Below are 16,371 nucleotides of genomic sequence, written 5' to 3'. Positions count from 1 at the left end.
CTGACTGTGACTAGAGCCAGCCTGTGAACCACTGAAATCCCATTAAGTCAGGACTTCAAAGTCCTGATGATTAATTGCGTGAGTCCAACTAAAAAATTTAGTTAATACTTGCATTGATTTTAGTTCTTAAGAAGTATATAACCATCACACCATAACAATTTGGAAAGAGAGAGAGCAGGCTATGTTACTACACCTGTGTCTAACCCAATATTGCACTCATGTCTTGAAAAATAAGTGCAGTTCTCTCTTCCTGTCACACAGGCTATTGCAAAGTCAGAAAAAGGCATGGAAGAGAGCCAAAAGGCTGCTTGAAAGAGTGGAGTAACTTCCATGTGAAGAGAGTATAAATGAAACAGGATCCATTGTTCTGTGGAAGAGGTAGCTGGCAGGGGCCTATAAATGTATCAGTGTCATAGAATACAAGTATTCACCATTTCTGATACAAGAACTGCAAGGGATTAAACCATGACCAGCAGGTGGTAGGTTCAAAAAGAGCAAGAGGTGAAAATGTAGTCCAGAAAATGTGTAGCTATAGAGCAAGACTCCCCACTGCAGGACATGCTGGATGCCAAGAGTTTATATGACTTTAGAAAAGAAAAATAAGGGGATAAATAATGGAAGGAAAATCCACCAGAATCTACTACTGCAATTCTGCAGTAAACCTTGAGCTTAGGAGGTTGGAGGTTGGAGGGACTCTTCCAAGGAAATAGCTGGAGGTTGAGGGACTCTTCCAAGGAAATAGCACTCTCTACTTTTCCTGGTTTTGTCCTCCCCCCTCAGCCAGCACAGAAGGCAGGACTGGCATGGGGTTTGCTCTCACCCACTTCTCAGCCTATTTTACAGAGACAAATTTAATCCTCACCAGGGGTCCTGAGGGTGATCAGTGCTACAATCTCCCAGAGAAGTCTGTTGACAAAAACATTAATAGATGCAAACATTGGAAAACAAACAAACAAAAAGAAAGAAAAACAAAATGGGTATATCAGGAAAGAAATCAATGCTATAAAGAGGTGTCATGTTCTAGCAGTTAAAGCTGACCTTGCTTGAGCTTCTTTCTAGACTTGGCAGTCTATTCTCATAAAGAAACAGTACCCATTTGGCCCATGGGATGTTTGGGGGACTCATTAACTGGCATTCCTAAAGTGTACTGGACAGAGATGGTCTCCTAAGTCCAGGCTCAACAGCAGTATGACTCCTGTTTACTACGGCAGGCATCCCATGATTATAGCAGGTGGATTTTGTTCCCCCACAGAATCCATCACTGAGGTCAGAAAAAGTCTTTCAGCTGTGAAGGGAATGGCTGAACCAGGGAATATCTGTAATTCCTTCTGATAATACAGTGGAGAAGGCAGAAATCCCCTTGCTGTGGGACGAAGTCTGTAACCAGGCTCCCTGAGCTATGGAGCCCACACCAAGCCTCAACTCACTCCTCCAGCCCCAGGATGGCTGCAGCAAGCCCAGCAGCAAGAGGCAGCATGGAAATGGTTTCTGGGGAGAAGAGACCATTTCACATAGCCCATGAGGCAGATGCCAGAAAAAACCATTGCAGGACATTCAGAGCAAAGGCTTTGGTTGGCAGATCCCATTTCTGTCCTACGCCTTGTGATAGCACTGTCACACCAGCTCCTGGCTCCTCACTAAGGCAAGGAGAAAAAGATTATACAGAACATGTAGGAGGAAAGTAAAATCAAGAAAATTTATAAATCAAAATAGAAGAAATAGCACCAAAACCCTTGGGAAGAACTCAGAGTTGGGCTAAGTCAGGGTAATAAGCTATGCCTGGAGACATAAAAAATTTGACTCAGTAGGAGCCATTTAGACTCACTTCTTTTTTTTTCTGTAGACAAAAAACAGAAGGTAAGCTGCTATCTTTAAAAAGTATTTATATATCCTGCTCTCCCTGTGTTCTTTCCCCTGTTTCTGTTGCCACAGTTCTGGAGTGATACTACAGCTAGAGGGTCACACCTCATATTTCCTAGATTTGGGGTAAGATGATAAAGGAACAGCAGACCACGCTGGCAATTTCTTCTTACCTGAAAAGTCAGATTCTTCATCTCCAGCTCAGAAAGAGTAAGCTAGATTTATAGAGATTTCTTCACAGTCAAGAAATAGAAAAACAGGCAAGAGGATCCCACTGAGGATCCATCCCAGCTACTGTCCTGTCTCTCTGCAGTGATGGATGATAGGACAGAAGGGCTTTTGCATGTCCCACAGCCCAGCTGTGCCATGTCCTTCCCCAGACACATAGCCTGACCAGCAAAAACACAGGCATCAGTCTCCCCAGGCCAAGTGTTTGGCTCCTGTGTTGCTCACATGCTGAACAAGTCCTGCTGGGACAAAATGTCAGCCCCTCCACTCATCCACATGGGTCTCCTGCAGCAGGAGCACAAAGCTTTGTCCTGTGCTGACAGCAGAGAGAGAGCAGAGTCAGTTCAGCAGCTCTCTGTCATGTCAGATTATTTGTTCTGAAAAGCACGCGGTGCTTTGGGCAGAACAAAATGCCTGAAGGACTCAAAATTATAATCAATAAGAGCAGAGCTACAAGATGGAGGTGGCTCTGCTTTGCAAGGACTTGAAAACAAGGTCAAAGTTTCAACATGACACTACAGCAGGTTTCTCATTCAACTTCTTCCAAATGCACCACGTTCTGAAGCCAGAACTTTCCAAGCAATCCATAAATTCCTGGCAGTAAAGGAGTGACCTGTGTTTCACTAAGTTGTACAGAAGGCCTGGTCTTCTGCTACCCAAGTCAATAAAAACAATTGCCTTGTCCCCAGTGGATGCAGAGCCAGGCTGATCCACATTCTGGCAAACAGACTGCCTTTTTTTTTTTGAGGGATTTCACTTCAAATAAGAAAATAGCAGTGAGAAAGTATTGCTGCCACTTGAAACTCTGCCTCCTGAAACACTGTTGCTAACAACAGTGACCTTTTTACTTTCCCCTGCTTCAACATCAAATATTAACAATCTCCTCAAATTTGACAGAAACCAAAAATTTCAAGGGCATAAAATTGCCTGAAATGGAACAGCAAAATGAGCAAAATGACCTATGGAAACACATGTAAGAAATACTTTCACACACCTCTCCACCTCTTATTTGTCAGTGATTTAACAGCCACACAAATTACTTCTGACCCATGCAGGTAGAGCCACAATTAGTTTAATTACACAGTGCAGGCTGTTGTTTAGTCAATTAGACTTTTTCTTCCATCCACAGCATTTTAATGACAGCTAAGTAGCCCCAAGGCTGGTGTGCCTTGTTCAGAGCTGTGACCAGCCCATCAGGGCACAGCAGAATCTGGGCTGGTTTTCTGCTCACCACAGCAGCAGCAGCAGCATATGCTGGAGCTTCCTGCATCCATAAGAACTGGAGGGTCTGGGGAAAAGCTCCCTGTGGGAGCCTGGGGATTCTGGCAGAGTGCTGGCCCCACATGGAGCCCACTCAGGGCTGGAGCATCACTGTCCTGTCCAGCTGGGTCAGGCTCATGCTTCACAGCTCTCTCTGCATGCTGCCCAAGAGGTGCCACTGCAGTCACCCAACATTTCATGTCCTTTCCCGTGAAGACAGGTGATTGCTTGGTTGGAGAAGTCAGCACTCACAGAAGATTTGAGAAAAAAATAAATTGCCTCTCCAGATGATGGAGCTGCTTTGTGGCTTGCAGTTCCATGCCCTTTTCCATCCTCTTGCATAAGATTTGGGTTGATGATACCTGGGTCTGACCTGCAGCTGTTGTGCAATGTGCTTCTTCCACCAGCAGCTCACATCACTCTTAATAATGTGGCAGGTGAGGCTGGCACAACACCACAAGTTCATCCAGATGAGAAGAAGGGGCATGAACCAAGTCTCATAAATCATTAGATAAATGGGACTTTCACGAGGCAAGGACACATCTTTCAGCCCCCAGCCATGATTCCAGGAGGGCTATGGCAGTACCTCAGAGCCCTGAAAACTTTTTGGAGCTGCTGGGATCTGGTTGCATCTTTCCATGCAATCGCTTTGCCAAGGAGCACCTTCATTTTGTGTTATACATGCAGGAGGAACGGGACCAACTAGTGCAACAACTGTCTCCAGATGTCCACTTGAATTTTCTGTGGCTCCTCACCCCATGGGAGAAGGCAGGGTCAATGCTCCCGGCCACAGGCTGTGCCTCACTCACCACTTCTGCATCACCTAAACATCCTAAATATTGTCCCTAAAGAAAGCAGGGGTCCATGCTTCTTTTGGAAAATGTAAATGATGCAGCCTCTGGACCATTCTAATGCTCTCACTTAAAACCCATCCTGGTCCCTGAGAAGCTTCCCCAGGAAGCAGAGAGATGGCAGCACTCTTTTTTGGCCCTAGCAGACTGTCCTGACCCAGTCTGAGCCACCACAGCAGCATTCAAGGATCAAGGCCAGGCCACATCCCACTCCCTCAAGGCAGTGCCTGAGCACACTTCACATTTCTAGATTGGAATGCATCCCTGCCTCCATCCTCCTCAGTGAAAGTACAGCATTAAAAATATTAAAGGCCTATTTCTGCTTATTTTAAATGTCTTGATTAAATTTAAAAGTGTTTTTCTTTTCTTGTATAATGCAACCTGTCACGCTAGGATGCCAGTTTCACGATGTTGGTAGGTTTTGCTGCATTACTCTTTTGCCCTGCCTGAAGCAACATGAACATTTTTTAGCCCAGCTTCATTCTGCAAAGACCCATCTGTCTGATCCCAGCCCCAGTTACTTTTTGAGTTCACTGGTGAGTTTCACCTGTGCATGAAAAAAGAGCACAGCTCTCAAAGAAGTTCCTCAAGAAGCAGGGAATGGAGGGAGAGAAGAGATGCAGGTTGGTGCTTCTCCAGAATAAGGGTGATGGGGTGACCTGCTCTGTTCCTTGGTAAGGAATAGTCCCACTCCAGGGAGGCTAAAGGAAAAAACCTTCCCAGTGCCTTCAATGAGAACATCAGTGGGGCAGAAGTGCCTAGAACAGAGAGGGCAGTTTCAGATGGAATTTCTCACTTGGTTTATACCTCCTGTGCCTGTTTGTGACAGCCCAGAGCGGTGTCCAGGCACTGCCACCAGGATGGGGACAGGCATCCACACTGAACCCTTCTCTCTTTTCTCCAGAGAGGCTGCACTGTCACAGCTCAGTCACTGCAGCCTGAGTTACTGCTCATTGGCCACTGCCTCACCAAAACTCTGCCTCTGAACCAAGATTTTAGCTTAAGTCCTGATCTGAAGCAACATCCTGGGTGAGACTTTGGTGTTCCCAGGGGTAAAGTGCCCTGTATTACAAGGACTCACCAGTGCTGTGCAAAAGCCATGGCTGTGCAGTGCATGAGGAGGAAGAAATCATAATTTCATGCACATAAAGCTGGATTTGATGCAGCTCCAGAGAAGTTGCAAGTGATGTCAGTGGTTATTTGCTGTATTTGTCTTGGAATGGTGTGGGGTTTATTTTTTAATTTCTTTTTTGTTTGGTTGGTTTGGTTTGGGGGGGTTTTGTTTGTTCATTGTTTGGGGGTTTCTGTTTGGGTTTTATTTAGTTTTTGCTCCTTTTTTTAAATGAAGTCATTGAACTAAGCAGATTGGGCAAAATCAGTGTTGTAAAGAAAAGCAATGACATGCACTTGAGAAAGTCACCTTGGACTTCGTTGCCACAATTTAATAAAAAATAAAATTGAATAAGGAAAAGAATTGTGCTGGAAAGAGTAGAAACAAGCATGAGAATGATCCAGGCTCTGCTCTGAGCTGCCAGGGAGCAATCTCTTCTCACCTTGTGTGGCAGAAGAGCAAAGCACTGGCTGTCCCTGGGGCTGGGAAGCTCGGGTTGGGAAATGACCCATGCACAGGGCACAGGCGAGTTCAGCCTGCTCCACACTGACCAGCACCTGCTGCCCTTGGAGTAAAACCAGCAGGTGAAAACCCTGCACTGCCCCTACAAATCTCTGCTGCTGCATTCAGATGAAAGCACAAAGAGGAAGGTAGATAGGAAAAGAATGAGAAAATCCCAGACCTCCTCCCTGCTCCTTCTGGGCAGGGTCACAGCAGCTACCAAGCACCTCATTCAGAGCATGGCACCTGTGAATGTGCCTGTCACCACTCTGGCACACATTTACAGCTCCAAAAAGACTAGACCCTCACCATGGAGACCATAACATTGTTTTCCTGCTGCGGCATGGCCAAGCTGAAGAGAAAATCTGTGTTCATTCTCAGATGCCAAACTCTTTGTTCTTCTCATGAAACCAGAGAGATAATCGTGCTCCAGAGCCCTCAGGCTGCCACAGGGCTCCCTTTGATCACATACATTTTTGGGGGGTGGAAAATAGAGAACAGCAGAGCCAGCTGCCTCAGCAGGAACCTTGCAAGAGCTTTGGTAGCCTCTTGGCTGAGGTTTCCTGGAAAACATGCTCACCACCCAGAGCACCATCCCCTCTGTCCAGGATCAACCTGCAACTAGCTGGGCATTATCTCTACCAATTTAACATTCAGACCTTCTCCTATCCTCACTTCTTGAGCTTAGCACAGTGGAGAAGGAGCAGCTCTTCCACCAGGACTTGTGACCAGGAGATAAAGCAGAGGAAGGAAAGGTAGTTGTCCCTGTTGCCTTGGCTGAAGATTCAAGTCACATCCCACACAGCCAGTCCACACCAGGATGCAGACCCTGGCCCTCCAGCACCAGCACCAACCTTTACCACATGAGCACCTCCACAGGGGCCAGACACAGCTCCCACTTGCTCTATCCCCAGCAAAAAGGATTCAGAGTGTCATGGGGTGTTCACCTGCAGTATAAGGACATCAGTTCCTTGATCCTTGTGCTTATTAAGTTTCTTCATAAGAAAATGCATTTCCAGCTGCATGTCTTCGACCTGATTTTTGTTCTTCACACAACAAAATCCCAATCTGTTGCAGAGCTTCTCTTGGAGGGGAGAGAATCAAAATTAAATGTGCTGGAGGTCTCTACCAGGTGCTGGCAGAATCACAGCAAGGTCACCAGCAAACTGAGGAGACTTTGGAATCCAGACTGCAGCTCCAAGAAGCACTCATGGGAGATAGGGAGAGGGTAGGAGGAAGGGAGAAAGGGATGGGTGAGTTTGTCCAGGTCTCCAGTGCTGTGGAGACAGAGATGGGGAGGGCTTCACTGAAGGACTGAGCTACCTCCTCCAGAGTCAGAGTCTCTTGCAGATAGATAGGAAGGAAGGGTACAGACACAGACCCCAGAAACATCCCAGCAGCTATACAGGCAAAGAAGCTGAGTTCCAATGCTACAGACCATCAGAGCTTGTAGGACCTTTGTGAAGGGTCACAAAGAACCTAGAACAGTGTGAGTCATGTTGGGGCTGAAACATTTAAAGCTGGGGAGGGCTATCCCAGCCCCAGGGAGGGGCAGCTGAGCCCATGCCTCCTATGTGTGTCTCACCTAACCCATTCCTGGAGTTCTACCTACTGGAGACCCTCCCCAGAGAAGCCTGCCCAAGGTATCACCATAAGTGCTGATACAGCATCTTTACTGAGCAATCATTTGCACTCACTGCATTTTTCCCAGTCCACAGGCACTGTGAGCTGGAAAATCTTAGGGACCTCAGTACCATTTTCAGGTCATGCTGTGAGACAGTCACCTCCCCTCTTGCTCTGCCTGGTAGTGCCATCTCCCTGGATGGAAGCAGGGGCTTGCTCATGCAGCAGGGCAGGGAGCAGCACCTGCAGGTCCTTCCCTGCCCACCCCCACTGGGGATGAACCATCTCTGATTGTTCATGCCCCACCTCTCTACTGCAGCAGAAACAACTTCTTCAGCCCAGGATTTTGCTCAGTGAACAGGTTTTGGAGGCTGGGTGCTGCACCTGCCTGTTAACATCAATGGGAGTCCAGTTAGCTCTGCATGGGAGTGACAGATGGGAAAGTTGCTGGTGTCTTTCTTGACCAAGGGGACATTGCAATGGCAAGTGACAAGAAATTTAGGCATTGTGGTGGTGCAGCTGTAAGTAAAGCTGGGCAATACCTGCTCTACCTTACACTACTCCAATTGAGTACCAGACAGGGCTGTCCTCATTTTCTCAGCCCTCCATCACCTTTTGGAACAATCCTGCATCCTGCCTTGTCCTCAGGGTGCTGCACCACTCAGCCCCACATCCAACCCAGTATGGATGGAGGAGAGCCCAGCACCTGCCCCTCTCTTCCCCAGGGATGCTAGTGCAGGCAGGTGGCTCTGTGCCACCCCTGCTTTGACATTCCCTTCTCTGCCCCCAGTGCTCACACCCAAGCCCAGACCCTGCAGTCCCAGTGCACTCACCTGCCTGACGGTGCCAGCCGGGTCCCTGGGGCACGCAGAGCTGCTCACAGAGCCACCAGCCCAGGGATGCACATCCAGAGCTGCTCCCACAGGCTAGGGGAGCTGTGAGCCCCTCCTGCCACAGGGCCCTTGTCCCCCTGCCTCACCCCACACTGCTTCTCATTGCACTATTGATGAGTCCTTAATGAGCTTTGCGCTCACGTCCACTCAAATCAACACCCTGCATGTTGAGGCTGTGGGGAGGGGGGGGTCCCACAGCCACTGGAAAATCACAGCCACTGGGAGAGGAGAGGCTCCAAGGTCATGGGCAGGAGGGAGGACAAAGCAAAAGGGCCTGATGCCAAAGAAGGGGGAGCCATCCAGCAAGTTGGTTGCAAGGGGTTGGTTGAGCCCATATTGCTGCAGCAGTTCCTGCAAGGATCAAATGCATTACAGGCTGTGGGTCAGGCTTTTGGGATGGAGGGGTCAGCTGCAGGAAAATAGATACTTCTCATTTGAAGTGGCAGGTACCAACCATCAACCAAGGAAAGGAGCCACATGTGAATAACTGGTTGCTTAGTGTGTAAATCTTGTCATTCGCTCAAAAACAGCTTGTGTGGAACCTTTCTTTTCTTTTCCTTTCTGGGGCCCAAGATAATTTCCACTGGGAGTAGGGAGAAGTGCTCTCAAAAGCAGTATGGGGGAGCTGCTGGTGCTGTGAGCATCTCCTTGTTAGAGGCAGCATTGACAGAGAGGCAGGGGAAGGAGCCCAAGTGAGCTAAAACATAATTCTCCCCAGAGATGACACCTTAGCACTTCACCAGCTCCTCTGTGTTAAAACAGAGGTAGGGATGCTTAAAATGACAAAAGTTCATTTAGTGGCTTTCAGTGCTGAGGGCACCAAGGTAATACCACGGTTTTTATTCCTTGCTATCAAAACTCTCCTTCTTTAAAGGTCACCCCTGCTCCCTTGGATCAGGCAATAGCCCATCACAGCTCATCCTGACACAGCCCATGGGCCAGAGCCTTTGTCCCATAGGGATGGGAAGGAAAACCTGCTGCCTTAGAGCTTTGTTGAGGTTGCTGCTCATGCTGCCACCTACATCTGTGCCATTATCCTGCCAACAGACTATGTTTAAAGTTCACATTTCAGACTAAGTGGTCACTGGAGGAGCATGGAGGAGGCAGTAAGACCCCCATCAGGCTTTTTTGGCCCTTAAAGGGGAAAGACAGTGGTGCTAGGAAGGCTGGCAAGAGGGAAATTGGAGAAAGAAAATTATTTTTACTGGGTAAACCCAGGGGGCTTTGAGAGCTGAGTGGCACTCCAGCACACACACTGGAGGCATCCTGAAAAAAGGCATCCTCTCTGACCTGAAGCAAATGCAGTGAGTGGCAATCCCTTCTGGAAGAAAGATATGGGTCTGACAGAGCACTCTCATCCCTCTCCTCTTCAGGGAGTCTGTGTCTCCCCCTCTACTCTGGGAGCTTGAGTACCTCTTATTTAGCAGTACAATTTTCAGGTTCTTAGCTGGGATAAAAAATCAGCCAGTGAACACGTGCTGCCTTTGCTCCCTAGGAAACCCATTGTGTATTTCTGGAATTGAGCACAGCTTGCACTGGCCAGACCTGCAAGCACAGGGAGCATGTAGTGCAGAACAGGGAAATCATTATTGCCCACCATGCCATTGCTGGGAACATTGCTGGAATTGCTGCCAGCTCAGTCCCACAGGGACAAGATCAAATCCTTTCCTGGTGAACATTGTCTTGGAGAGCTTTTTCTGTGGTGGTGAGGTTGGAACTAGAAGACCTTTAAGGTCCTTTTCAGCTCAAACCATTCTATGATTCTATGAAACAACTCTTGGTGGAGGCAGAGCTGGCAGAGACATGTTTCCTTGTTTCCTGGGAAGTTTGCAGGCACAGCCCTGGATGTGCTGGACCACGCAGGAGGCTCAGCTCTCCCTTGCGTGCCCAGCTTGCTTTGCAGTTGCCACAGAGCTCAGGAGTGGGGGCTTTTTGAATGCAATGCCATGTTACTGGGAGATTGAGATTTGCCTCAGCCAAACCAGCCAAATTAAAGCAGGTACCTGCAGGTAGCTTCAGAGTGGAGCCAGCAACAAAGCTCCTGCCCCCTTTTGTCAGAAAGAGTAAAGGTTCAGCTATCAAGATATCACAGCTCACCCTTTCCTGAGTGCGGCATGAGTCCATCCATCACTGTTCTCTCTCAGTCTTCAATCTCTCCTCAAGACCAACTGCTGATGTGACACCTCCTACAATAAAAAGATAGAGAGAGACAGTAGCAATCTCAGGCCTGAGGGAACCAGCCTGTTATATGTCTTTTCACAGCTCTCCACAGAGTCCTGGCTGAGGAACACCTGAGAACTGCAGTGGGTCCACTGGAAACTCCAGTTTCTACCACAGGCAGATTCCTTTCACAGGAAGCACAGCAAACCACCTCCCCACCTCATGCACTTCTAGTCTGGAAGGAAAACTGGCCAGAAAGTGACTTTTTCCCCTGCAGGAGTAAAAACTGAATTTGAAAGCCACAAGTGTTTTCTGTATCATATTTGTTGTGTGAGTTATAGGCAGAAGCAGACTGTGAGTATAAAAGGTGCTGGAGAGAAATATTGTCTCTCAGCACCAGTCTGAGCAACCCCTGCTTTTCCAGAAAAAAAGGGAAGTTGGACCAAGAAAAGAAGATAGTACATGGATATTTCATACTTGGCAAGAACTAGGCATAGACTGGAAAGCCCAAATGGATTTGGGAACATGCCTTAGAAGAGAAGCAGAATTCATTTGAAAGGATGGGATTTGGAGCTGCTCTCTTGGTTGTTTTCCATAAATGTTCATGAGACTAAATTTTGATTCACCAGTGTGTTCCGTGAAAATGAGAGCTTGGCAGATACTCAGACAAATACTCACTGGCTTCAGTATTTGCATTCAAAGCACTCGGGCTGCCACCTCCAAAGCTTTTGGTGGCTTGGGAAATATCCAGCAAAAGAGCCCAACCCCAGCACATAATCTGTGTGAGTAAACACAAGTGCAAAGAGTGTTTTCTAAATAACAGCTATTGGATGTGATGACAGTGGTGAAAGCAGCCAAATAATCAGGCTAGACATCTCTTGGTTTAAAATTCATTTGCAAAAATCATTAACACAATCATTGCAAAATAAGCAGAAGTATAATCACTCAGGGATAATTTGCAGAGGAATAGGGCTGCACTCACTGAAAAGAGCTGTTATGAGATATGAGCCTGGCTCTGGTGACTAAGCCCACAAAGTCCACCACCTCCAAAGGGAAGCAAAGCTGGCCAGCAGAGCAGAGCTGGCAGGCATTGCTTTTTTGAGCCCAGTCTAAGGCATGGCTTCCCCCTCAGCAACCTGAGCAATCCTGCCAACCTGCAGTGGGGGCCAGGCTGGCTGGCCTCCTTCCTCCCTGAGCAGGCCCAGAGCTCAGGTCTGACTCCTAACACCCAAGGGAATAGACAGGGAAAAGGTATGAGGCCAGGGTAGGCAAGGCAGGACAATTCCTGTGCTCAATCCTCCCAGCTTCCACTCCCAGGTACTTTATGTGACTCCCAACCCTGTTGAAGACTCCCATTGTGGTGTCCAGAGTTTCTTTGTCACCAGAGGCTGGACTGTTAATATCTGGTAACATAATCACCTTCCATCCTCACTGACCCCTTGTCCCCAGGAAAACTGACAGAATCTCCGCTATTCCTCATCTTGGGCATTCCTGGGCAAGCTGGGATGAGCTAGTCCTATGGCACAGGGAAAGGTCCTGCTCCACATATGTATAGCTCTCCAGCCATGTTTCCAGGGCACACAGCTTCTTTGAAATATTATTCATCTGGAAACCTGTGCAGTACTTTTCACAGAGAGTACTTTTATTTACAATTACCTTCAGCCACTGGTATTAAATCTGCATTTATGCCACTTGTCCCTGCTGCTGCTAGGAGCCCTTAGGAACAATTTCATCTGTAGATTACTTGCTTCAAAGTCTGGGCATTTTTAAATCTCTCCTGCTGTCAACAAGCACAAACAAAACAGAACATGGTGAAGGAATAAAAATGTAAAAGAAATATGGCAAGAACAAAACTGAAAATAAATACAAGAAAAGAAAAGGAATTTCCATCACTGGAGGAGATTAAAAGTGACCTGTCAATGAAAAATAGATTGGGTTGAAGCACATTAGTTCAGTGTGTGCCTATTAATTTTCTTTCCCTTGGAATACTCTGGAGACAGGGACAACTAGTGAGATAAAGTCACTGGATATTCTGGCAATAAGATTTTGTCAGGTGTGAACCAGCCAAGTTCTGTTAAGCTCAGTGTTTTTGTGTTGTTTGTCCTGTGCACCTTGCCATAACTCATGTGGTTGAGAAACACCGGGGAGAAAAACTTCCTGTGCTAAAGATTTATCAGCACTGAGCTTTCAGTCAGCAAGTAAGACCTGAAGGGCCAAGGTGCCCAAGCACAAAATGAAGATGATCAATCTGACAAGTCCTGAGATGTCTTATGGGAGGAGAGGGATATTAGGTAGAAGAGAAAGAAAAGGCCACTAAAATAAAATCCATCCATTTAAAGATGTCTCTATGGCATTTTCTAGAGTCTCCCCTCAGCCCCTTCTTCCCAGCCATCTTCCCTGCCAAAGGGGTGTTTGAGTGACCCAGGTGTGCTATGTCCCTGGGATATGCCCAGCACAGCAACAAGGAGCACAAAGCCCTGGGAATCAGAAAATGAGGGCTATCATGGACACCAGAGATTGGATTTCTGCATGGAAGATTCCTGGCAGGACTTGAGTAATAGCAGTACCTACCCACTCTTAGGTCTTGTCTACCCAGCCAGTGCTGCCCACCTAACTCAAAACAAATTGGGCTAAATTAAACCACAGCAGCCCACTTTGAAGCATGATTATTCCAGCTTTAAGACCATTTGGATAATAAGTGGACACAGTCACATTGATGAAAATGTGCCTGTGCCTGCAGGCTGTTTTGATAAATGTAGTTTAAAAAAATCTGATCATCTTTTTGTCAGTGAAACTGCAAGGGACTCACAAGGGACTGGAAAGATTTAGCTCTATTGCTTCTAATCCATCAAAACCAGTGTGAGCAGTAACACTGCATCCAACTTGGCACAAACTTGATCCTGATGGACTTAATATAAATTAAAATTAGTATAAATGGAACATAAATAGAAGTGGCCTCACATACTTTGGAAGATTTAACTGAAATCAAATACTCTGGGAAACCAAGCTAATTTTAAAGTAAATGTGTCTACTCAATGTGTCTAGTTACATCATTGGTGCAGCTCTTACAATTTTTTTCCCTCTTTATTAAGAGATTTATGCTAATGAAAGCTCTGAAGTAGATGCATTAAATCAGCATAAGCACAGTTATACTGATAGAGATTATGCCACTTCCCAAACCTTATGGCAATGCCTTCCTACAGGGAGAAGCCTTATTGCATGGCTGTGTCTGACCTCAAAAGCACAGGAGTGTGGGAAAAATGTGACAGAAGCAGAGGAAGAAGAGGATGGATTTGGGTATGAGATGCAAATGAGGGTTACTGACAGAGGCAGTATAACCACTGCCCACCACAGGTGCTCCATCATGATAAGCATTCAGGCCTTGGGGATAAGGAAGAGCAAAGGCCTGGCTCCTCTGTGCAGGCCACACAGTGACAACCTCATTTATTACCACATCAGAAGGGACAGAGCCTCCACTGGGAGGGGAAATATCTCCAGCCTGCAGCCTTGCTGCTGCTTGGCCATGTGATGCACACCCCCAGAAGCAGCCCCAGCCCGCAGCAATCGAGTTTCACACAGCCCCACCCTCCAGGGAAATTGCATTTATTGATAGGATTGGACCATGGGAAATTGCTTTGCCATCGCTCGATGTGTCCTACGTCAGCCTGCCCAAGGGACTCTGGCCAGAACAACCAGAGGTGCTGCTGACACCTCTGCCCACGGTCACTGAAACACCCTTCCCTTCCTTCCAGAGAGGGAAACATTTTTTTGAAGTTTTGCCAAGATAAAAAATTACCTCTACTTACAGTATAAGTCCAGAGCCTCACAAACTCGAAATTCTGACAGCAACACATTAACCCACCAGCCCCTGTCACAATGTCACTGTAGTGATGTCATTAAGGCAAAACCTACCAAAGCACAACTCTCCCCCAAATGCCCTAAAACACACCCATCCCCACATGGAGACACTGATCTAAGATGTTCTGAACCTCCAACTTTCCAAAAGGCATCAGACCCCTTTCTCCTCTTCACATGAAGCCTCACAGGTGCCCCAAGGCCAAACAGCAAAGGTTTTGCTGCTGCCTCCCTTTACCATAGAAACAGGAAAGTGAGACAGCTCAAAAACTCCCAAATGCAAGGGAAATGCCTGTCTTGTACTGCAAAAGAGGCTGGAGTGGTTGTCATACTAAAAAAAAATAAATTAGGCACCAAAGGACTTTTTGAAATCTGATTATAACAGGTAATTTATAAAAAGAAAAAAATTAATTCTTGTTATTCTCTCAGCCTAAACTGTAAAATGAATATGCTCTGAAAGTGTTCAACTATCTTCCACCCAGAGGTTCTGAAAAAAACTGTGTTTGACCACACTGCTTTCCTATGTGGAGACAGACTCCCATGCTTGGGTTCCTGGACAAGGTTTATGGAATGGGACAACTGGAGGCTGCTCCTGACCCTCTGTTTTACTGGCTGGAAATTTATGCTTTAGCTAAGGTGCAAAGCAGGTGTAAAGCTGAGCCCTGCAAAAGTATTTTTGGGGTGGGAGAGCCCAGTGTTGGTGATGGGAGACAGACACACACGAGACAGGATCACCTGGAACATGAAGAGAGAACCCTGCCATCTCCCTGATCCTTGACTGATGTATGCATCACCAGTACCAAGGAGAGCCACAGCCACCTTGCCTGTCTGGGGAATTAATACTCATCCAAAAGCACTGCACAAAAAACTAACACTGGCTGGGCATGATTTTCCCACCGTTCTGAGCCCCAGCACCAGCCAGTTCCCATTGCCAGGCTGCCTCCCACCATCCCAGCTAATCCAGGGTTACTGACTTACACTGCTGTGCCCTGCCACTGATGGGATTTCTCCTCAGCAGCTCCTAGACCCACGTGCATGCTGCTTGAAGCATTCCAGCATAAAGATCTCTGCTTCTGGAAAGCTTGATTAAGAAACCCCAGTTCCAGCTCTCAGGTCACTCTCACTTCAAAGCTAGGAGGTGGGGAGGAAGCTCATGTCACAGAGATAGCCCTTCTCCAGGACTGTGAATGTCCCAGATTGCAAGGCAAGATGTATTCTGTTTGCCATCTATACGGCAGTTGTCTTCTGCTAAGTGGGCAGCTTTCCTTATCTCTTCCACAAACAATCCTCTCTCAGGGCAGACATCTGCTGATAACAGGCTGTTGATTGTCACTGAATGACTGATAAGGACTACAGCATCCCATTGTGAGATGCTCCGCCCAGAGGGAGGAGCCAAGCATTCCTACCTGGATATAATCTTGAGGTTCTGGAACACCAGCACAGTTTCTTCACTGGATTTCCTAGAAGAACAGCTGCCTCTTCCACTGGATCTTCAGAGGAAAACTCCACCTTTCTACTGGATCCCTGCTCCAGCAGAACCACACCTGGCACTGCAGGTGGACTGCAGCCACAATCACAACTGGACTGCTACCAATACTCTGACCAACAGAGTGTCAGGTTGTATCTGACTCTATCAGTGCTGTTTTGGTTTACTGCATTGTTTATTGTATCTTATTTTCTTCCCTAGTAAAGAACTGTTATTCCTGCTCCCATATTTTTGCCCGAGAGCTCCTTAATTTAAAATTAATAGCAATTTGGAGGGAGGGTTTTACATTTTCCATTTCAGGAGAGGCTCCTGCCTTCCTTAGCAGACACCTGTCTTTCCAAACCAAGACAGTGAAAGTGACAGGTTGCTTTTATGCTTGAGGGAGGGTTTATTTCTCCATGAGAAAAAGAAGCTTATTTCACGTCCTGTTGAAATATGAGGTCCAGAAAGGCACCAGATGGCCTGTAATCTCCCATCCTCCTCCAGAGATCACTCTCTACACCGTGGTACAACAAAGGCTGCACACTCAATAAAGCATGTTTT

This window comes from Ammospiza caudacuta, chromosome 5 (genome assembly GCF_027887145.1).
Source record: "Ammospiza caudacuta isolate bAmmCau1 chromosome 5, bAmmCau1.pri, whole genome shotgun sequence".
Lineage (NCBI taxonomy): Eukaryota > Metazoa > Chordata > Aves > Passeriformes > Passerellidae > Ammospiza > Ammospiza caudacuta.
Note: the sequence above shows the minus strand (reverse complement) of the source record.